Consider the following 24,285-nt stretch of genomic DNA (forward strand, 5'->3'; position numbering starts at 1 on the left):
AAAGTGGGTTTGTTGTTTGAGCACTCCATTGCTTCAGATGCAGTGAAGGCAACTAGCAGAGGGTGATTTGGAAGCATGACACAAAAACATGCGACAAAACATCCAAGTGTCTCTTTCATTGGAAGCTCATGTAAAGCAGTTTAACACATTTTCAAGTATGAGTATTATAGAAGTATTCCTTTATAGAAAACGCTTTAAACTGTAAGCAAAGTGCCTAACGAGTTTGGGTAGCAAACTTTAGTGCAGAAATAAGGGGTAACGACAGGGAAATAACAGGAAACGACCGGGAAATAACACGGTAACGACAGGGTAACAACACGGTAATAGTTAGTATGTAGCTGCTAAATAACAATATAAAGGGTGGCACATTTTCCTGGTTGCAGAAACAATTATTTGTTACTTAAGAACTATAAATAATAGAGGCTAATAAGCACAAAGTATGTACTTAGTATTCAAGGCCATTTCACAAGTTCTCAGCAGCACTGTATATACTCATATAGAATGTAGAAAGACTGTTTCTTCAACAGAAACGCTTGAGAAACTACATCATACTGTATGTGGGCCAACCACAAAACGTAGCTTTTGGTAGCTAGCTAGCCTAGTTAAATAACCTAGCATTGCGTCACACAGTATAAAACTATTTTAACACAATACTATCTCATCACCAATAGTTTGCTATTAACACAACATTCGGAAACAGTTTATGAAATGTAAATTACCTTTTACGTGTTATAAACTTTTTAAACAATACATAACTCTCCTCAGCAAGCATCAAAGAAGACTGAGGAGAGAGAGCGCACCGCAGGCTGCTTTTCTGACGTTACTGCAGACCAAAGACATCCATCAAAGAGCGATTCTCAATCGCAAAAGGCAGGCATGAAAAATAACAAACTATTTTTTCCAATTTTTCAGTTTGCTTTAGAATACAGTGCTGAAGCACTGTAGTTATACTGAATTAAGTACCAGTAATGAACATAATAATTAGTCAGTAACAACATGGCATCTGTTTGCACATCACCTGTAAGTACTGGATAACTATGAACTACAAGCAAAATACATAAAAAGGTATGTTTTGTGGTTGGCCTACATTCAGTATAAGTAGGCCTATGCTGTATTTTCTCATACCTTTCTATCAAATAAAAAGTATTTCTACAAAAGTTCAGGTGAAATGGCCTTGAATACTTACTACATAAGTTGTGCTTATTACCCTAGAATAATTGTTTCTACATAACAACCAGGAAAATGTGTCACCCTTTATATTGTTATTTGGGCTCCCGAGTGGCACAGCGGTCTAAGGCACTGCATCTCAGTGCTTGAGGCGTCACTACAGACCCCCTCGTTCGATACCAGGCTGTATCACAACCGGCCGTGATTGGGAGTCCCATAGGGCGGCGCACAATTGGCCCAGCGTCGTCTTGGTTTGGACGGTGTAGGCCGTCATTGTAAATAAGAATTTGTTCTTAACTGACTTGCCTAGTTAAATAAAGGTAAAATAAATAAAATAAAAATTTAGCAGCTAGATACTAACTATGAACGGGTTATTTCCGTGTCGTTACCGTGTTATTTCCCTGTTGTTTCCTTTTAATTCCCTGTGGTTACCACTTATTTCAGCACTGTTATTACAGAGTTTCAGAATGTCTACGGTGCTCCAGAGAGAGAAAGAAAGGGGGAAAAGCCAGGTATTCCAATCAAGAGGCATAGCAGAGATGCCAAATCTATTGGGATGTAATCCTGTTTGGTTAGTGTTTGGTGTGCACACAAATACTGAGCAGGATGGGTGAAGGGGGTTATTTTGACGCCAAACCCACCACTGGTGTGAGTGGCCAAAGAGCTCTATTTTCATGTCATCTGACCAAAGCACCGGTTCTAGATGCAAGTGCTAATGCTGTTTAGCAAAATCTAGGAGTTTACATTCTTTGGATGACTTGAAAATAGAGCTCTTTGGTCACGCACACCAGTGGTGTGTTTGGCATCGAAATGATAACGCATGAGCAGAAAAGAACCCCATAACTACTGTAAAACATGGTGGTGGATCTTTGATGTTATGGGGCTATTTTGCTTCCACTGGTCCTGGGGCACTTGATAAGGTCAGAACCCCACAATTGATTGTGCCAATAGAGATATTTTAAAATTCAAGATACAGTGCATTTGGAAAGTATTCAGATCCCTTTACTTTTTCCACATTTTGTTACGTTACGGCCTTATTCTAAAATGGATTAAATTGTTTTTTTCACCCCTCATCAATCTACACACAATACCCCATAATGACAAAGCAAAAACATGTTTTTAGAAATGTTTGCAAATGTATAAACAAACAACAACTGAAATTTCACATTTACATAAGTATTCAGACCCTTTACTCAGTACTTTGTTGAAGCACCTTTGGCAGCGATTACAGCCTTGAGTCTTCTTGGTTATGACGTTACAAGCTTGGAACACCTGTATTTGGGGAGTTTCTCCCATTCTTCTCTGCAGATCCTCTCAAGCTCTGTCAGGTTGGATGGGGAGCGTCACTATACAGCTATTTTCAGGTCTCTCCAGAGATGTTCCATCGGGTCCAAGTCTGGGCTCTTGCTGGGCCACTCAACGACATTCAGAGACAGGTCCCAAAGTCACTCCTGCGTTGTCTTGGCTGTGTGCTTATGGAACCTTCGCCCCAATCTGAGGTCCTGAGCGCTCTGGAGCAGGTTTTCATCAAGGTTCTCTCTGTACTTTGCTCCGTTCATCTTTCCCTCGATCCTGACTAGTCTCCAAGTCCCTTCAGCTGAAAAACATCCCCACAGCATGCTGCTGCCACCACTATGCTTCACCGTAGGGATGGTGCCAGGTTCCCTCCAGACTTGACGCTTGGCATTCAGGTCAAAGAGTTCAATCTTGGTTTCATCAGACCAGAGAATCTTGTTTCTCATGGTCTGAGAGTCCTTTAGGTGCCTTTTGGCAAACTCCAAGTGGGCTGTCATGTGCCTTTTACTGAGCATTGGCTTCCGTCTGGCCACTCTACCATGAAGGCCTGATTGGTGGAGTTCTGCAGAGATGGTTGTCCTTCTGGAAGGTTCTCCCACTCCACAGAGGAACTCTGGAGCTCTGTCAGAGTGACCATCGGGTTCTTGGTCACCTCCCTGACCAAGGCCCTTCTCCCCTGATTGCTCAGTTTGGCCGGGGGGCCAGCTCTAGGAAGAGTCTTGGTGGTTCCAAACTTCTTCCATTTAAGAATGATGGAGGACACTGTGTTCTTGGGGACCTTCACTGCTGCAGACATTTTTTGGTAACCTTTCCCAGATCTGTGCCTCGACACAATCCTGTCTCGGAGCTCTATGGACAATTCCTTCGACGTCATGACTTGGTTTCTGCTCTGACATGTACTGTCAACTGTGGGACCTTATATAGACAGGTGTGTGCCTTTCCAAATCATGTCCAATCAATTTAATTTACCCCAGGTGGACTACAATCAAGTTGTAGAAAGGGTCTGAATACTTATGTAAATAAGGTTTACTTTTTTTACATTTGCAAACATTTCTAAAAACCTGTTTTCGCTTTGTCATTATGGGGTATTGTGTGTAGATTGATGAGAAGAAAACAAATATTTAATCAATTTTAGAATAAGGCTGTAACGTAACAAAATGTGGAAAAAGTCAAGGGGTCTGAATACTTTCCGAATGCACCATATAATATTATCTCTGTAACTGCCTTAGTGATCAAATTCCATCAGTTATGCAAGCACACCACCTGTGCCATTAAGGTCCAGACCTTTTGTTAGAGGCCGCATTACAGATTACAATAGCACTGCCAATGACAGCCTTTCGATTGCAAAAAAAATATCAGGCTTTGCATGTGGAAATGTTGGTTAATGCACCACTAACAGAAAACCATGGAAATTAAACACAAAAACAATGTTTTAAGTGAGAATTAGGCATTGGTCTGAAGCAGAAAAAGAAAGGAAATTCACTTCAGATGAGCACCACAATGCTTACTTCAACCAAGGTATTCCAGCACACAGCTTTGACCTATTACAGTAGCTATGTTGGTCTATTGTACTTTACACACTGTGTAGGTAGGTTGCTTAGGATTCAAACCTTCTCAAACAGCCTACTTCATACTCTTCAGAAGGATAATGGACTTTACAGTGTCGAGCTATTAAAATAATGTATAAATACTGTACATAGGCTGTATGTATTTTACAAATACAAATACAAACATAACTTTAGGCTACATAATCAGTTGACAGAGGTAATGAACTGTCCATTCATCAACACAGCAATTAATAAAAAAGGACCATGTTTGCAATAAAAGTGGTTCTGAGCTTATGTCAATATTACACAGGTTAGCTAACAGTAATAGAAATCAGGAATGCAGACAGGCTCGATAGACCTCTTTATCTATATGAGTGACCACCACCTGTTGTTATGTTGCACACCTACTGACCAAAAAAGGATGTTATTATGAAAAATATATTTTTCTCAATTACATATATTGCTAATATAAAGGTTTAAATATATTACCATTTAAACAGCAAAGAACAACAGGCAGGTACCACATAATTTCTACAAGACCCAAAAGCTCACTCAATCAAGCATGATGGTCTTATAAAAGCAAAGCTTACTTTCATATAATTTTAAAAGTTTGAAAAAGTAGTGGAATGGGATAATGTTTTAGTATGAGGAGGAAAGCATGCAATACTTTATTTTTGTATTAATGCGGTACAAATCACATTATTGTAGGAGCACCTCCTCCAAGAGAATGAAATAGGCTGTTTGAAAAGGTTTGAATCCTAAGTAACCTGCCTACACATTGTTTAAAGTACAATAGACTAGTGATGGGGGGGAAATCAACACAGTTACATATTGCAATATTATTTTGGACGATATTATATCGATACTTTGACTTATAAATGTTTTTGCTAGGTAGCGTTAGTTAGTGGTAGTCGGCTGTACCTGCGCCAAAACTCCAGTATTTTTCATCCTATAGCTTGTTCTCCATCTTCTTTTTAACCCCCTAAGGTCGATGTCAGCATAACAAAAAAATCCCCATAAAAATCTGTCAGTTTAAACTAGAGATACATTTTTATTTTTTTTGCATTGGATGCGTCTCAATCCACCACATCTGCCTATGTAACACTTCCGTATCTGCGGTGAAAGGTAACAGAGCTAAAGCGGTGTTTGTCAGACCATGAGACATCCCGAAAATCGGTCTTCTCACAAAATCGTCTGTAGCGTCCGAACAGTTTGGCCTACAAACTATTTTGACCCCTATATGGAAAGATGAGATTCTCACGAACAAGATGGTGTTCTCCGTTTTGCTTTACTCTCACGAACACGTACATGTCTGTTGTTTTGCTCTAGGACACCAACAGGCATCACAAGAGTCATCTGAAGGTCCCCTGGTACCAGTTGAAAAAAATTATGGAAGTATATGTGACTCGTTTCAGGAAACTAGGCATATGTCGCGCGTCACTACTTCACAGGAGAGCCATTTGAACTTTATTTTTATTTTTCTATCAAAATGCGTTTTTTGGCAGAAATGCCTTCTGGAACATGTGAACTTTCATGTGCCTTAATAACAAACTTGTATGCCATCTGTAAATACGAATAAAATTGTTAAATTACGAGTCGAGTTGGTTTAGCCACAGAAAAAGACAGTAACCTTCCCGCTAACCATGATTGGCTGAGATAATGAGTGGGCTGGACATGCCGAGAGATGAGTTCGGATTGGTCTGCCATGTACCACGCTTCTGTCTATTTGAGCTGGTCAGTATGTGTAGATAATCCTGTCTAATGCTGCTTTTAAAAATATATATTGCGTAGTAGAACTGCATAAGAGCTGCTCTCCACTTTCTGGAGGACAGAGTTTCGAAATCAGTGGAATTAGAGTATGATAGCTAAGGAGATGGAGAAAACACCTGTCTCCGGATTACATCTCAAACTAAGGGCAACCATGGCATCCCTGAGAGAGGGAGAAGCGTCCATCCATGTATATGGGTAAGATAGTCTAGCTATCTACATTTTCAGATATTACACGTTTCTAATTTAGTCAGAAAGACGTTTTTATTTCAAGTAACATTAGCTGGCTGGCTTGCTAGCTAACATTAAGTGTATGATCTGTGTAGTAATATTATTTGTATCACAGAGCCATTTACTTTGCTAGTTATAGCCTAATGTTAGCTAGCTAACACTGAACCTGGTTGGTTAGCTACCTGCAGATTCTTGCAGGCTAGTAACGTCATGAGTTGGGATTATGGTTCATTGTTTAGCTAGCTAGCTAGCTAGCTACATGTCTTAACAAAAGACTCCACCATGCAAGAAACCATTTCAATAGAATGTTAAGGATGTCACTGCGACAACTGTTGATAGATGTAGCTGGTAAATTCACTCTGGCTATCTACTCCGATTTCAGAGCACTCTCGTCTGAGTGTGCAAGAGCGCAGAATAACTGACAGATTTACTAACGCTCAACACCCATTGAATATGGCTGGTGTAAGTAAACGTTGGCAAAAAAGCGTAAATTGTTGCCAGCAGCACAATTGCAGTCCCCAACCAGCCTAACCAGCTTTGCTAGGGCGAGTAAAATGGTCAGAGTGAGCTGTTCTCTCATTTGTGTCTGGAAGTAGCTAGCAAGCTAGCCAACGTTAGCCAGTTAGCTTGGGTGCTTGACTGCTGTTGTGAGGACAGAACGCTCACTTCAACCCTTAAAGAGATCGGTGGGTCTAAAGCTTAAGAGGGTGTGAACGATGCTGAATGGGTGTAGACAAAGAAGAGGTCTCCAGTAGGTGTACCAAAACATTAAAATGCAATTTTCTCAAAAGTGAGTTTACAAGTTTATCAACTTTCAAAGCAGAATTACTTTCCCATTATTCCTCAACTGTAGTGTATGATACCCCATTTTCTAGTACTGAGTTTCTACATTTATCCTATGTAAAAAACACAATTTCAAATGTTGCTACATAAGACCGAATTTAGCCGGTCGGTCACATGTATGGACACTGTTTAGTGACAAAAATAAAGGGTTAAAGACATTTTCAAGTCTTGCCATAGATGTTCAAGCCGATTTAAGTCAAAACTGTAACTAGGCCATTCAGGAACATTCAATGTTGTCTTGGTAAGCAACTCCAGTGTATATTTGGCCTTGTGTTTTACGTTATTGTCCTGCTGAAAGGTGAATTTGTCTCCCAGCGTCTGTTGGAAAGCAGACTGAACCAGGTTTTCCTGTAGGATTTTTCCTGTGCTTAGCTCTATTCTGTTTATTTTTATCCCCCCCCCAAAAAACTCCCTAGTCCTTGCCGATGACAAGCATACCCATAACCTGATGCAGCCATAATAATAATAATAATAATAATAATAATAATACAGTCGTGGTCAAACGTTTTGAGAATGACATAAATATTAATTTTCACAAAGTCGGCTGCCTTTGTTTTTATGATGGCAATTTGCATTTACTCCAGAATGTTATGAAGAGTGATCAGATGAATTGCAATTAATTGCAAAGTCCCTCTTTGCCATGAAAATGAACTTAATCCCCCCAAAACATTTCCACTGCATTTCAGCCCTGCCACAAAAGGACCAGCTGACATCATGTCAGTGATTATCTCGTTAACACAGGTGAGAGTGTTGACGAGGACAAGGCTGGAGATCACTCTGTCATGCTGATTGAGTTAGAATAACAGACTGGAAGTTTTAAAAGGAGGGTGGTGCTTGAAATCATTGTTCTTCCTCTGTTAACAATGGTTACCTGCAAGGAAACACGTGTCATCATTGCTTTGCACAAAAAGGGCTTCACAGGCAAGGATATTGCTGCTAGTAAGATTGCACCTAAATCAACCATTTATCGGATCATCAAGAACTTCAAGGAGAGAGGTTCAATTGTTGTGAAGAAGGCTTCAGGGCACACAAGAAAGTCCAGCAAGCACCAGGACTGTCTCCTAAAGTTGATTCAGCTGCGGGATCGGGGCACCACCAGTGCAGAGCTTGCTCAGGAATGGCAGCAGGCAGGTGTGAATGCATCTGCACGCACAGTGAGGCGAAGACTTTTGGAGGATGGCCTGGTGTCAAGAAGGTCAGCGAGGAAGCCACTTCTCTCCAGGAAAAACATCAGGGACATACTGATATTCTGCAAAAGGTACAGAGATTGGACTGCTGAGGACTGGGGTAAAGTCATTTTCTCTGATGAATCACCTTTCCGATAGTTTGGGGCATCCGGAAAAAAGCTTGTCCGGAGAAGACAAGGTGAGCGCTACCATCAGTCCTGTGTCATGCCAATAGTAAAGCATCCTGAGACCATTCATGTGTGAGGTTGCTTCTCAGCCAAGGGAGTGGGCTCACTCACAATTTTGCCTAAGAACACAGCCATGAATAAAGAATGGTACCAACACATCCTCCGAGAGCAACTTCTCCCAACCATCCAAGAACAGTTTGGTGACGAACAATGCCTTTTCCAGCATGATGGAGCGCCTTGCCATAAGGCAAAAATGATAACCAAGTTGCTCGGGGAACAAAACATCAACATTTTGTCACGCCCTGACTCAGGGGGCTCGTATATGTTGAGTCAGGGTGTGTATATTCTTTGTTATGTAGTATTTTCTATGTGGGATCTAGTTGGTGTAGATCTATGTTGGCCGGTGTGGTTCCCAATCAGAGGCAGCTGTAGCTCGTTGTCTCTGATTGGGGATCATACTTAGGCAGCCTATTGGCACTAGTGGGTTGTGGGATCTTGTTCCGTGTAAGGTTTGTTGTGTGTTACCTTAGGACTTCACGTGTCGTTGGTTTATTGTTTTGTCGTGTGTTTATTCAGTTTAATAAACATGTACGCATTTCACGCTGCGCCTTGGTCTGACCCGTTCCTTAACGAACGTGACAGAAGATCCCACCAAACGAGGACCAAGCAGCGTGCCCAGGCGGAGCGAATGGCCATGTCACAGGTGGCCGATTTGTGGTCATGGGAAGAGATATTTGCGGGGAGAGGACCATGGGCTAAGTTAGATGCCCAGGCAGGAGAGGAGCAACGGCAACACGGAGGAGGCCGGTCGAGGAGGAAGCCCGAGAAGCAGCCCCAAGAAACATTTTTTGGGGGGCACACGGGGTGGTTGGCGGAGCCTAGGGTTAGAGCAGAGCCAACTCCCCGTACTCACGCGAAGAGGCGTATGACTGGGCAAGCTCCGTGTCATGCGGAGCTACGTACTGTGTCGCCAGTGCGCTGGCACAGTCCTGTACGTCCTGTGCTTGCACCACGCACGTGCCGTGCGAAGATGGGCATCCAGCCAGGACGGGGTGTGCCGGCTCAACGCTCCTGGTCTTCAGTACACCTCCTCGGTCCCGCATATCCTGCGCCAGTTCTACGAACGGTATTGCCAGTGCGCGTGCACAGCCCAGTGCGTCCTGTGCCAGCACCCCGCACGTGTAGTGCGAAAGTGGGCAGTCAGCCAGGACGGGTTGTGCCAGCTCTCCGCTCCAGACCTCCAGTCCGCTTTCACAGTCCGGTCCGGCCCGTTCCTGCTCCTCGCACCAAGCCAGTAGTGCGCGTCGCCAGCCCGGCCCGGCCTGTTCCTGCTCCTCGCACCAAGCCAGTGGTGCGTGTCGCCAGCCTGGCCCGGCCTGTTCCTGCTCCTCGCACCAAGCCAGTGCCAGTGGTGCGCGTCGCCAGTCCGGCCCGGCCTGTTCCTGCCCCTCGCACCAAGCCAGTGGTGCGCGTCACCAGTCCGGCCCGGCCCGTTCCTGTGCCTCGCACCAAGCCAGTGGTGCCTGTTCCTAGTCCGGTCCGGCCCGTGCCTGCTCCTCGCACCAGACCAGTGGTGCGTTTGTCCAGTCCGGCACGGCCCGTGCCCGTTCCACCGGTGCCTGGTTCGGCACCGGTCAGCTGCTCCACTCCGGAGCCAGAGCAGTCCGCTCCACCGGTGCCTGATCCAGTGCCGGTCAGCTGTTCCACTCCGGAGCCAGAGCAGTCTGCTCCACCGGGATCCAGTCCAGCTCCGGTCAGCGGCTCCAGTCCAGACCATGACGTCAGCCCCTCTCCAGGTTCGGGGTCTCCCACACCAGGGTCCAGACAGGGCCTGGCGTATCATGGGAGGAAGGAGAGGGAAAGCAGCACACCGAGGTCCAGACCAGACCAGGGGCGCAACAGGGAGGCGGAGAGTGAGAGGTCGTCACGCCCCGAGCCGGATCAGCCTCTGAGGCGGAATGCCCACCCGGCCCCTACCCTGTTATGTTTATGTTGTGCAGTCGGAGTCCGCACCTTTGGGGGGGTACTGTCACGCCCTGACTCAGGGGACTCGTATATGTTGAGTCAGGGTGTGTATATTCTTTGTTATGTAGTATTTTCTATGTGGGATCTAGTTGGTGTAGATCTATGTTGGCCGGTGTGGTTCCCAATCAGAGGCAGCTGTAGCTCGTTGTCTCTGATTGGGGATCATACTTAGGCAGCCTATTGGCACTAGTGGGTTGTGGGATCTTGTTCCGTGTAAGGTTTGTTGTGTGTTACCTTAGGACTTCACGTGTCGTTGGTTTATTGTTTTGTCGTGTGTTTATTCAGTTTAATAAACATGTACGCATTTCACGCTGCGCCTTGGTCTGACCCGTTCCTTAACGAACGTGACACATTTTGGGTCCATGGCCAGGAAACTCCCCAGACCTTAATCCCACTGAGAACTTGTAGTCAATCCTCAAGAGGCGGGTGGACAAACAAAATCCCACAAATTCTGACAAACTCCAAGCATTGATTATGCAAGAATGGGCTGCCATCAGTCAGGATGTGGCACAGAAGTTAATTGACAGCATGCCAGGGCGGATTGCAGTGGTCTTGAAAAAGAAGGGTCAACACTGCAAATATTGACTCTTTGCATAAACTTAATGTAATTGTCAATAAAAACCTTTGACACTTATGGAATGCTTGTAATTATACTTCAGTATACCATAGTAACATCTGACAAAAATATTTAAAAACACTGAAGCAGCAAACTTTGTGAAGACCAATACTTGTGTAATTCTCAAAATATTTGACCACGACTGTACATGGGACTTATATAGAGCTTTTCAAGGACCCAAAGTCACTTTACAATGATATACACTACCAGTCAAAAGTTTGGACACACCTACTTATTCAAGGGTTTTTCTTAATTTTTTTACTATTTTTTACATTTTAGAGTAATAGCGAAGACATCAAAACTATGAAATAACACATATGGAATCATGTAGTAACCAAAAAATTGTTAAACAAATCAAAATATATTTTATATTTCAGATTCTTCAAAAAGCAACCCTTTGCCTTGATGACTATGGAGGACTAAAAGTGCCACAATTAAATAAATAAATACACCATTAAATAATTACTTAAATGTGTCATTAATTAATTAAAATTAGAATTAAATACATAAATGTGTTATTAAATGTGTCATTAATTAATTCAAATACCGATTCATTTTATGTAAAATACATATATAATTATTTCACTATTTACATTTCATGATCCTGCATTGCAGTGATTCATGAATTACTTAAAACTGTCAAACTGACCCATCAAAGTCAGTGGGCGGGGCTAACGCGAATCTAGTCTGATCCATTGCTTTGGTCTGAAGTAGAGTAGGCCAACCTGGATAGAGACAATGGAGGATCTCCGTGAACTTTCCAGGGAGTTGGTTAGAGACATTTTAAACTTAGCAGAGGATGTAGAAGCAGGACCTGCTGACCCAGAGCATGTAGCTAGTAAAGCAGAGGAACTTATTGAAGTTGTTGGAGTCATTTCCGCACTTTCCGACGAAGATATCGACCACAGAGTGATTGCAAATCTAGAAGAAGTTGTCCACCGCTTCTCTGGTACCAGGGCACTTCAGGCCCAACACACACAGGGACCGGGGCGTTTGGCGTTTGACATACCGAGTGCAGTTCTGGAGCATCAACTTCTTTGTGGAGTTCCCGCAGTTCAAATTGCAGCGATGTTCGGTGTGTCAAAGAGGACCATCAGGAGGCGCATGCAACAATACAGTTTAAGGTATTTACACTAAATTCATGAGTTTTCTGTTTATGAATTGCTGCTCTCATACACTCGGAAAGAATATGACGTTTAAGGTAACATTACTTGATGTTGTGTTTTTCTTGTTTGTACAGAAAGACAGATCTCTATTCAGCTGTGAATGATGAGGAGTTAGACCGTATTGTAAGTGAAATTCACAGAAGTCATCCAAACACCGGCTACAAGCTAATGCGTGGTCACCTGAATGCAAGAGGTGTGCATGTTCCAAGTGAGTAGATAATAATATGGGCATTATTTAAATGTATTTTTAATTTGGAGCTCTGCCCCTTTGAAAGGTGAAGGAAGCCCGCTTATGGAAAGACATCGCCTCTGAGATGTAGAATGTGTAGAAGAAATGTGAAGAGAAACACACATTTCAGGACGGCTGACTTGTATCATCAGGATAGACATGTCCTGTGATTTTTAGCCTCCTGTTTAATAGAGGTGGAACAATATCTGACAGTAATATTCTCAGCTGTCCGGATGTGCCCCTGCTGTAAAGGGTATAATATAATCATAGAAAAGCAAAATATCATAGGAGGCAAAAAATCTCAGGTCATCTCTGTTCGAGCATGTGGTATCTATCTATCTATCTATCTATCTATCTATCTATCTATCTATCTATCTATCTATCTATCTATCTATCTATCTATCTATCTATCTATCTATCTATCTATCTATCTATATATGTGTGTATATATATATGTATATGTGTATATATATGTATATGTGTATATATATGTATATATATGTGTGTATGTATATATATATATATAAATATATATATATATATATATAAATATATGTATGTATGTATATATATGTATGTATATGTATGTATATATATATAAATATATATATGTATGTATGTATATATGTATGTATATGTATGTATGTATGTGTATATATATATATGTATATGTATATATAATTTTTATATATGTGTATATATATGTGTATGTATATATATATATATATATACATACATATATATACATATATATATATATATATATATGTATATATATATATATATATATATATGTATGTATGTATATGTACAATATCTGACAGTAAAGTACATTTTTGAAGCTGTGGTGGTTCTGTAATAGTTGACTGTTTTACACACATTATTTATTTTATTATGACACCACTATATCCTCAAAATAAGTAGCCAGTGAGTGTGTGGTTATTCATTTTAAATTCCTCCCTCAGTCTCAAGACTGCAAGAGTCTTTACGCAGAGTCAATGCAGAGGGAGTCTACATGAGACGTCTGAGGCTGCGTGTATTAAGGCGACGGCAGTATTTTGTTCCTGGCCCAAACTCTTTGTGGCATATAGATGGCCACCATAAGCTTATCAGGTCAGTGATATTAGCAGATAAACAATGCATCTTTCTATATGTTTCATTACAATTGTTATACAATAAAGTTATATTTTTCATGTGTTTGCAACAGGTGGAGATTTGTTGTCCACGGTGGGGTGGATGGATTCAGTCGTTTAGTGGTCTACCTGACTGTGGCCGGCAATAATAGAGCTCATACGGTCTTACAGAGCTTTATCGCCGCTGTTGAGCAGTATGGGCTGCCATCAAGGGTACGGTCTGACAAAGGGGGAGAATGCAGATGTAGCAGAATTCATGATCAGAAGCAGAGGTACCGACAGGAATTCACACATCACAGGCAGAAGTGTCCACAATCAGCGGTAAAGAAATATGTTTGGCAACTAGGCTCACACAACTAACATACTAGTTGAATGTACTTTAGCATATGTCATAAATTAACAATTTCTCAATTTTATCCTAAACACAGAATAGAGAGGATGTGGAGAGATGTTTATGAACATGCCCTGGACCTCTTCTATCAGATCTTTACTTCATTGGAAGATCAGGAGACACTGAATCCAGACAATGAAGTCCATCTTTTCGCTCTGCACCGGATTTTCCTTCCACTGGTTCAGCAAAGCCTCGACTCTTTTCGAGATGCTTGGAACTTCCACGGTCTTAGAACTGAAAGGAATCAGTCACCACAGCAACTCTGGAGAAGTTACAGAGAGCAAGGCCCTGAGGAGGATCCTACTGAGGTTAACAATGAACTTTAAACACTTTCTTAAAATTGTTTCCCCAAAGGAATTATGGGAGAAAAAAATGGTGCTAAATGTGATACTTTAAATGAAACATTTACTATAGATTATTGTCTCTTTAAAATCTCCCGAGCTTTTAAAGATCAACCTGTGAGCTGTAGTTTCTACAGTGCATACTATGCAAAGCTGTATTATTTTAAAAAACTGAATAAGTAACATTTCATTTCTCACTGCCTTGGTGACCAAAAATAACAATCTTGTGTAAGGACATGTCAAACTAGTTTTAAGTACAAGACTGATTATGCTTGTCATCCATTCAGGTTCCTGAAGAATATGGGATCGATTGGAACGGACCTCACTGCCTTCATCGAGGCACTGTGTCAGTCCCCGAGGTTCAGCTGGCCCGTGAGCTCTCAGATGAAGAGGTTGCAATTTTGCCAGCTCCAGGAGTTTCTGTTACTGATGCACTTAGACTATATGTAGAGACTGTGGAAGTGTTATCAAGAATCTTAGACTGATGTCCAACCCATGTTTTTATTTGTTGTGTTAGAACAAGCAAGGAAAAACTGAAAGTTTACTTTCCTTTTAAAAGAAAGGAAAAAAGCTGTTTCTTTGAAGCTTCCTGTCTCATTATGGTCCACAGAATGACTAACATGAATGCTGTACTGTTAGCACTGAAGGTGCAGAACAGTTTGATTTTAGTAAATGGAAGAAAAAAAAGTCAACTACTGCACAGTGTGTTAATGTTTTCAAAGACACTGAACTTGTGTCAATTCATCTGAACTGTGTATGCATTGACATTAGGGCTGGGCAATATGGAGAAAATCAAATATCACATTTTTGACCTAACACCTTGATGTCGATATTGCAACGATATTGTAAGGTTGACAATTGGTGCATTCACAAAATATCTTCCACATTTAGATTTCGGATAAATAACTATCATATTGTGGATATAATGACTAAGTGGTAAAAGGCAAATAATAGAACAGCTAGAACAGTCTGGTAAGTTCAGAAAATGACATCACTTTACTGTAATGCAGCCTTTGAAACCAGGAAAAGACTAAACTTACCATGTAACGATATTACACTTCTTCAAAATCTAATGGTGCTTTTCCATTACATGGTACCTACTCGCCTCGCCTCGCCTTTTTGGTTTTCCATTACGAAAAAAGTACCTGGTACCTGCTAACATATACTTTTTTTAGCACCTGCTCAGTCGAGGTTCCAAGCGAGCTGAGGCGAGCCGAGAAGGTAACTTTTAGACATTTTGTCCTGCACCTCACACAGCGTCTCAACATTGGGGCTAGCAGGACCGAGTCTTCTCTTGATTTTTAGCCGTTGCAATGAAAGTTCTGTTTAACCGTGTAACTAAACCAACGTAGAGGTGAATAGCGCCACCCAGTGTATTGGAATGTGTTCAGTAGCTCTGCATCAATCCATTATCCGGAATTGATTTGTCTTGGCTTGATGCAGAGGGTAACCAATCAGGCGTTAGGTTCCGCCTACCAACTTTTGATGGGTCAGTTTGACAGTTTTAAGTAATTCAGGAAGCACTCCAACGCAGGACCATGAAATGTAAATGTAAATAGTGAAATTATTATATATGTATTTTACATAAAATGAATCAGTATTTGAATTAATTAATGACACATTTAATAACACATTTATGTATTTAATTCTAATTTTAATTAATTAATGACACATTTAAGTAATTATTTAATGGTGTATTTATTTATTTAATTGTGGCACTTTTAGTCCTCCATAGATGACAGCTTTGCACACTCTTGGCATTCTCTCAACCAGGTTCATGAGGTAGTCACCTGGAATGCATTTCAATTAACAGGTAGGTGTGCCTTCTCAAAAGTTAATTTGTGGAATTTCTTTCCTTCTTAATGCGTTTGAGTCAATCAGTTATGTTGTGACAAGGTAGGAGGGGTATACAGAAGATAGCCCTATTTGAGAATGCCAAGAGTGTGCAAAGCTGTCATCAAGGCAAACGGTGGCTATTTGAAGAATCTCAAATATAAAATATATTTTGATTTGTTTAACACTTTTTTTTTTACTACACGATTCCATATGTGTTATTTCATAGCTTTGATGTCTTCACTATTATTCTACAATGTAGAAAATAGTAAAAATAAAGAAAAACCCTTGAATGAGTAGGTGTGTCCAAACTTTTGACTGGTACTGCAAATGAAAAAGAAAAACAACAAAACAGGAGTCAAAACAAAACATCAGACTAAACAAAACATGAATAAATAGAGGGGTGAGCTCAAATAAGGGAAAGAGTGTGATCTATCAGTGTATAGGGAGGGTAGGGTTGGGATTTGGATACAAACCTGGTTTAGGGTAAGGGGCAGGATTGGGATTTGGATACGAACCCGCTTTAGGGTAAGGTGCGGGATTGGGGTTAGGATATGAACCCGGTTTAGGGTAAGGGTTTGGTTTAGGTGCTGCTCAGTATGGTGAAGAGAGGAGTGTCTTTGGGGAGGGGGAGCTTAAGGGTAGGCCTTTGGGGAGGGGGAGGGCGGCTTAAGGGTAGGCCTTGTCAAAGAGGTGGGGCTTAAGGAGGGACTGAAAGATAGTGATGGACTCCAAGTCACTGATGGCGGGAGTTCCAGAGCCTAGGAGCAACCCTGGACAAGGCCCTGTCGCCGAAGTTCTGGAGCTTCGACCTGGGGATGAAAAGGTGGCCTGCTGTGGTGGAACGGAGTGCGCGTGTGGATTGGTGGGGGTGAAGAAGTTCTAAGAGGTTAGGGGGGGCAAGGTGATGAAGGACTTTATAGTTCATGCCTGAAAATATGAAGAGTGGTATTCAGTGATGTGTTGTGTTGGATTTGCCCCAAACATAACTCTTTGTATCCAGAACATAAAGTTAATTTATTTCCCAAATGTTTTGCAGTTTTACTTTAGTGCTCTTTGCAAACAGGATGCATGTTTTGGAATATTTGTATTCTGTACAGGCTTCCTTCTTTTCACTCTGTCATTTAGGTTAGTATTGTGGAGCAACTACAATGTTGTTGATCCATACTCAGTTTTCTCCTATAACAGCCATTCAACTCTGTAACTGTTTTAAAGTCACCATTGCCCTCATGGTGAAATCCCTGAGCAGTTTCCTTCCTCTCCGGCAACTGAGTTAGGAAAGACGCCTGTATCTTTGTAGTGACTGGGTGTATTGATACACCATCCAAAGTGTAATTAATAACTTCACCATGCTCAAAGGGATATTCAACAGGTGCTCTTCTTTGCGAGGCAATGGAAAACCTCCCTGGTCTTTGTGGTTGAAACTGTGTTTGAAATTCACTGCTCGACAGAGGGACCTTTCAGATAATTGTTTGTGTGGGGTACAGAGATGATGTAGTCATTCAAAATCATGTTAAACACAATTAATGCACACAGAGTGAGTCCACTGCAACTTATTATGTGACTTGTTAATTCTACTTTGACATGATGGGGTATTGTGTGTAGGCCAGTGACACAACAACATGTGGAAAAAGTCAAGGGGTGTGAATACTTTCCGAAGGCACTCTAAAACGTAGTTTTAGTTTTTAATTGCCCTTACATTCCTACACAGTGACTGTCTGTCTGATGTCTCTGTCACCTTCCCTCACATGGCTTGCATGTAGCATGTAGCTTCCTGTAGCGTGTGTGTGTGTCCACTTCTTACTAACCACTATGGCTGCCAGTCGGTTGCTGTGTTTCTGTGCCAATTTGTCCTTCTCTAGGTTGGGAAGTACCTAGCTTTGCTGAATGCTCAATCAGTCTGCCACCAGGTACTGACCCACTTCATTAAAGCAGGCTTTCTATGCTGTAACACAGAATATATGCACGTGCACATGAACATGCACACACACAGATCAAACACAGCTAGAGACTGGCAACAAAAGCCAGTTTAGTTTTTTTTATTTTACAGCCAACTTGTTGCTATTACAGACTTCAGCTACTCTCTCTGTTCGGATCGGTTGCCATGGCACTAGAGAGGCCCACATGTTTCATGCCCGGGGTGGAACGAGATAGAGGGAGGGAGGGTGGGAATAAGAGAAGGAAAGAAAGGAAAAGAAGGAGAAAAACAAAAGAAAGAAAGAGCAAAAGAAAGAATGAAAGAAGATACCGGGAATAAGTAAAAGAAGAAAAAGAGAGAGTGAATGAGTGAGTCGGGGTGTGAGTCAGGGTCTGTTTGTGTGTGTGTATCAGTCTGACAGGGAGCAGGTTGGCTCCTTAGCATCTCAAAGCATCTGGGCTCCATTATGGCCAGACTGTAGTGAGGGCTGAAGACTGAATCACACACACACACACACACACACACACACACACACACACACACACACACACACACACACACACACACACACACACACACACACACACACACACACACACACACACACACACACACACACACACACACACACACACACACACACATACACACACACATACACACACACACACCCACAGTGAGTCCTTTTGGGGGTTGATAGAGAGCAGTAATCCATTGAAAGTGGATGCAGTCAGAGACGTCAATAAGACTGAAGGAGAAACACAAACATGGGGACATCTGGGGGACAGTAGCTGTCAATCACATGAGGACTGTGTTTGTCTCCAGTGGCAAAAAGCAGGGAGTACACTGGCACAGCGTACACACAGACGCACACACACAGACACACAGACACAGACACAGACACACACACACACACAGGAACACACGCAGGCACAGCAGGTGGAGTTCACTGTATGGGTATAACAGCAGTGTTAAGATGTTGCCAAAGTTACACAGTGAGACAGTGGTGGTTGTATGCAGCATTGGTCATCATCGTCGCAACAGGGTTTGAATCATCAGGTCTTGGCTGGTCATTATAATCGCTACAGGGATTGATTAGACAGGTATTGGCTACGGTCCCTGCTTAATAACGCCCTGTGTTAAACAGTTTAGAGAATCATACACTGCCAGAAACATACAGGGAGGAACGATGGAATAATTCAAGAGTAACCGAGTAGGAGAAGAACAATGCCCGGAGAGGAGAAATAGAGAGAGAGTGAGAGAGAGAGAGTGAGAGAGAGAGAGAGAGAGAGAGAGGGAGGGAGGGAGATGGAGAGGAGGTGCTCCATCAGAAGCCTTGTTTATTTAAAAACATCAATACAATATCAAACTCATATCGCTAACCCTTTTGTCTAATAGCAAAAAATATCACTAGACTGGCTCCATGTCTTCCCAGTGTAACTCTTGCTTACTCTTCTATTCTATTATATTCTACTTTAGTCTACTCTACCATAATATATTATATTCTATTCCACTTTATTATATTATATTCTACTGTATTTACTATGTGGGTCTGGGTGTAAGGTATACAGTAGGAGACAGCTCTGGGCAGATGAGATAGACAGTTGGTCCTCAGTCAGCAGGTCTGTTCTGGTCTGGGAATGGGGAGGGAAGGCATTGGAAGTATGTGAGGGAAAATGGCTGAGTTGAATCAGTCCAGTCGGAAAATTCGGAATTTCCAACCACTAATGGTTATTTAGCAGTGGCCGGTGGTCAGACAAACAGACACTTGTGTGTGTGTGGGGGGGGGGTTGCGGCTCGCGGTCAGACATGCAGACAGGGATAATGTGAATACCGGTGGTGGTGGTGGTGGTTGTGGGTGTGTGGAGAGACTCGGCACCACTCTGCCAGCCTGCTACTGTCCATCAGACACCAGTCCCAAATCAACCCCTTGACACCTCCCCTAGTTGCCTATCACTCCACGATGGCCCCCTGTAGATCAGAGAGAATGAGATAGCTTGAAGTGTCATCTGTTGTATCGAATTATATCGTAGTCTAGCACTATAACACCTGGTTTCACTCATCAACATGATTATTTGAATCCAGTGTGTTGATACTGGTCTGGAACAAAAGCCTTAGCTACACTGACTGTGTTGTTTTGTTGCTGTAAGCCAATGGGGAAAGTAGCTCACAGTATTGTATTCTGGTTAAGATGATCCCCTTAGGGTCTATTGTTGTGTTGAGTTTTACAACCAACCCTGATTGCTTTGACAATAATTGTCGAGGAGCTCAGAAAACTAAAGAGAAAGAAGACACAAAAAGAGAGGGGGAAATCCTTTTTCCTCCAAAGCTTCCCTCCAAAACTCCCCTTCCCTTCTGCGGTATTGTTTCTATAGTAAGTGGAGAGCTATTGTTTCAGAGTTAAAGATGACAAGGACAGAGGCGGGGGTGTTTGTTAATCCAATTAAATTAAATTCAAAGGGCTTTATCGGCATGGGAAACATATGTTTACATTGCCAAAGCAAGTGAAATAGATAATAAACAAAATTGTTATCTCACTCTAAATACAACCCCACTCTGCCATGAACCAGAGGAGGGGGCAGAAAGAGGAGAGGGAAGCCCAGTAACAGCACCCTGAGTCTGGGGAGAACCAGGAGAAACTAGGTCGCACTATCACAGAGCTTCAAAATGTCGTCTGTTTCTGCTCAGCAAAGTCAAGATTTCAACAAAGCTAAAGTTATGTTAGAGACAGTTGAACAGTCATTCAATTAATCATTAGTAGTTTCCTCATTGCTGACTTCAAGCAGAATGCATAGTTGGTAGGATTAGACACACACACAAACACAAACACACACACGCACAAATTAATTCCACACCAGCTGTTACATAAGCAGTGCTGCCTAAGTCAAACTGTGCCAGGGAGTGTGTAATTCAAGATAACTATAATGTATAATTCAGGATAACTCATCATAGAGAGACAGAGGGCTCTATTTTCGGCTGGCGCTAAGGAGGCACAAGTGTCAAACACACGTTAGTTTGCAATTTCGTCATGTAAAAACTGGCGGACTGGCATTTTCCACCCCTTATGCCAGATTCTGCAATGTACCTGTCTAACATCAGCTCACCTGTGCTTGCGCTGCGCTTGCGCTGAGGTGGCAATATTTGAGGTGGCAATATTTGAGGTGTGTCCTTAAAATGTTGATTAGAATTTGATTAGAATTATTTACTCTCTTTTTAAGCCTTATTAGTGAATTTAACGTTTGGCATGTTCATGGCTCAGACATGGTAGACATAATGCAATTTACGGCAGGCCTAGCCCCTATATCAGTGTTGTCACGACTCCCTCCTCATCTCCTTGTTCGGGCAGGCTTCGGCGTTCGTCGTCAACAGCCTTCTAGCCACTGCCGCTCCTCTTTTCATCATTCCATTTGTTTTGTATTGTTTTTCACACACACCTGGTACATGTCCCCTCATCAGTCTCTGTATAATTATTCCCTCTGCTCCCCCATGTTTTTGTGTGTTATTGTTCCATGTGGAGGTGTCGCTAGCTTGTGTTGAGCATTATGTTACTTTTATCGCCGGGATATTCACACATGTGTTTTGTTTTCCCAGTACGCATTTAAGTCGCACTGTATTTGGTTTACGCATTGCTGCGGACTGCTGTATTGACCAAATCAACCCTATTCTCTGATTTACACCTCCTGCGCCTGGCTCCGTCCTACTCACCTTGTTACAAGTGTAGATCCTATTTAACAATATATTTCCATATTGAAGCCATGCAATTAGGCTTCTTACAATGTGGATCGTAAACATGTTCAACATAATTAGCAAAGATGGGATTGGCCTACATACAGTACATTTTGTTATTTTGTTTCTGCAGGCTATTTAAAAAACTAGGCTATAACAGACTAACATTCAAATTGGAGTTGATGACAACGCAATACATAAAAGACTGTAAATACACACTTTAAAGCAACCACATATTTAGCCATGGTGCAAGTACTGATTGGCCAGTGAGTGGTCAAGCCTCGACACACCTACAACTTGTTTACTGCCAGCGCTAAGATTTACCATTGTGTTAGGTTTGTTAAAATAGAGCCCAGAGTTTGACAGAGCAGGGGGAAACCACCAGAAGTACAAAAGTGGTTATACACACACACACGGAAAGAAAGAGACAGACAGTTCTGTCACTTTAACTCTAGCTGCCAGAGAGATTGAGAGATGGAGGGATGGATGGAGGGGGAACAGAGTGGTGTGGAAAACACTGATTCAGCGCAGTGAGCTGAGACCAACCCTACTTTAATGAGCTCTCTTGCCCTCTCTTTAAGCTCTTCTTTCTCTCTCACCTCTCTCTCTACTCCCCTCCCTCCATCCCCCCTCTCACTCTCAACCAGAAACCTTATATAAATGCCTGGCACAGGGGTCAACAGAACATAACGAATGGAAAAGAACAGAGGAAAGCGAGGGAGTCAGAGGGGAGGAGGGAAAAGAGGGAATAGGAAAGGAGAGAAGGAGATGTTATGGAGGTTTGTGAAGGACAGAGAAAATACATCTTGCTATATCTCACATTTCCAGCTCAGGGATTAGAAGCAGCAACTTTTTGGATACTGGCCCAATGCTCTTAACTGCTAGGCTACATGCCACCCCCCCTACACACACACACATATAGTGTGAGTCAACTTTGGGTCAAGTCAATGTGGAAAGGGTTATGAGACCCGCAGCATGAGACACACGTTTACCTCATCTGTTTTGTTCCAACGTCTATGAGGTAACCATCATTTCCACCTCTTTCACTGTCCTGTCCCCTTAACCCAGTATGTATCTCTCTCTCTTTCTCTCTCTCCTCCCCCCTCTCTCATCCTTCTCTCTCACTCTCTTTCTCTTCCTCAGATAATCTGTAATCCATTATTTTTCTATCCTGACATGTTGTCATACCAAGTGAAATATGCCATCACCCTAATCACAGTTTAACCAGTCTAGACAATGACATTGTATTCCAATCATTCACTCTTTAATTGTATGTCTCAGATAGATCATCAACAAAAACTTTATGTGGCCAAACAAAAAGCTAGAATATGAAGTTGAGCTGAATTTAGATAGCCTGGATTCCAAACGGATTCACTGTTGTTTAAGTGAATAAATGGTGCGCTCAGCATTCAGTCTGGTTTAACCAGGCTACATGAGATAGCTGCAGTGCAAACCCTGACAACATAGAGTCTGTATACATATGTGCTGACACATCCTGCATAACAACACAGAGGACAAATTACAATGTTCTTATGATGAAGAAACTGCTCATTAAAAAGAGACAACTATACAACAATGACTACTTCTGTGCTCTACTCTCTCATCAGGACAAACAGTGTGTGTGTGTGTGTGTTTGTGTTTGTGTTTACAACTTGTTGCTCCTCATTTATAGTGGTTAGTTTAGTGTGTGTATGTGTGCATGTGTGTGTGTGAGTCCGTGCATGCGTGTGTGTGTGTGTGTGTGTGTGTGTGTGTGTGTGTGTGTGTATGTGTATGTGTGTGTATGTATGTGTATGTATTTGTGGACAGACTGAATAACTCCTTTCTCCCGGCAAGCTGTCAGACAGAAGGGTAACAGGTTTTATCCAAAACCTCCGTAACACAGACCACAGATCAATAACCTACAGCCGATTTCTGAATATCAATTTTCCAATAACTACAATTCACAGGCTGCCAAAACCTAACTATACCCCCCAAAAACCTGTCTCACCTACCCCAACACTAAACCGTTACCCCAATGTCCTGAGCCCCATCACCTCAAAATCCCACAAAACTTTGACCCAAACCCCCCACCTTAGCCCTTTTTTTATGGTCTATGTACCTAGAGTTGGAAAATGTGGGATAACATTATCACCTCACACCTTTCATTGATGGAGCTTCAACAACAGCTTTCCCACACCGACTCGAGTGCCTAAAGTTCCAATTGGTAACTTTGATTGACTAAACAGAGAAAATGTCAAATATTTCCTAAGCACACACACATGCATGTTAGCACACACACACACACACACACACACACACACACACACACACACACACACACACACACACACACACACACACAAACACACACACACACTTCAGAGTAAGTTTGATCATGAACCATGCTGTGGCTTGCTCACACACAAACACACACACACACTCACCCCAGTGAAACGCCTGCATTGCTGCCTCCGCTTGTCTCCGCCTGTCCTGAAGAAAATCCCTACAGTCCCAGTTCCCTAACTCAAATCTTTCTCTCTTTCTCTCTCTTTTTCCTCACTCGTTCTCCTCTCCTCTAACCTTCCTTTATTCCACAGACCACTGTGAGGAGTTTTAAATGGAAGCACTCTTTCCTTCTCCCCTTCGATCTCTTCTCCTCTCTTTTCCTCTGCTTTTCTTCCTTCCCTGCTGTCTGTCTTAGCACCGCCTCCTTCCCCTCC

General features: G+C 42.3%; 1 protein-coding gene across 2 annotated transcripts in view; it reads right to left on the minus strand.

Annotated features, from left to right (window-relative positions):
- Positions 1–24,285, minus strand: part of LOC121574791 (leucine zipper putative tumor suppressor 2 homolog) — a 109,879-nt gene that overhangs the window by 21,849 nt on the left and 63,745 nt on the right. The window contains exon 1 of one of the 2 annotated variants that reach the window (XM_041887368.1): positions 24,010–24,243. The exons of the other annotated variant lie outside the window; for it this stretch is intronic. The gene's annotated coding sequence lies outside the window, so the exon portion shown is untranslated. Of the gene's footprint in view, positions 1–24,009; positions 24,244–24,285 lie in introns of those variants that run through there. 2 annotated transcript variants of the gene reach the window in all.

This window comes from Coregonus clupeaformis, chromosome 1 (assembly GCF_020615455.1).
Source record: "Coregonus clupeaformis isolate EN_2021a chromosome 1, ASM2061545v1, whole genome shotgun sequence".
Taxonomy (NCBI): Eukaryota; Metazoa; Chordata; class Actinopteri; order Salmoniformes; family Salmonidae; genus Coregonus; species Coregonus clupeaformis.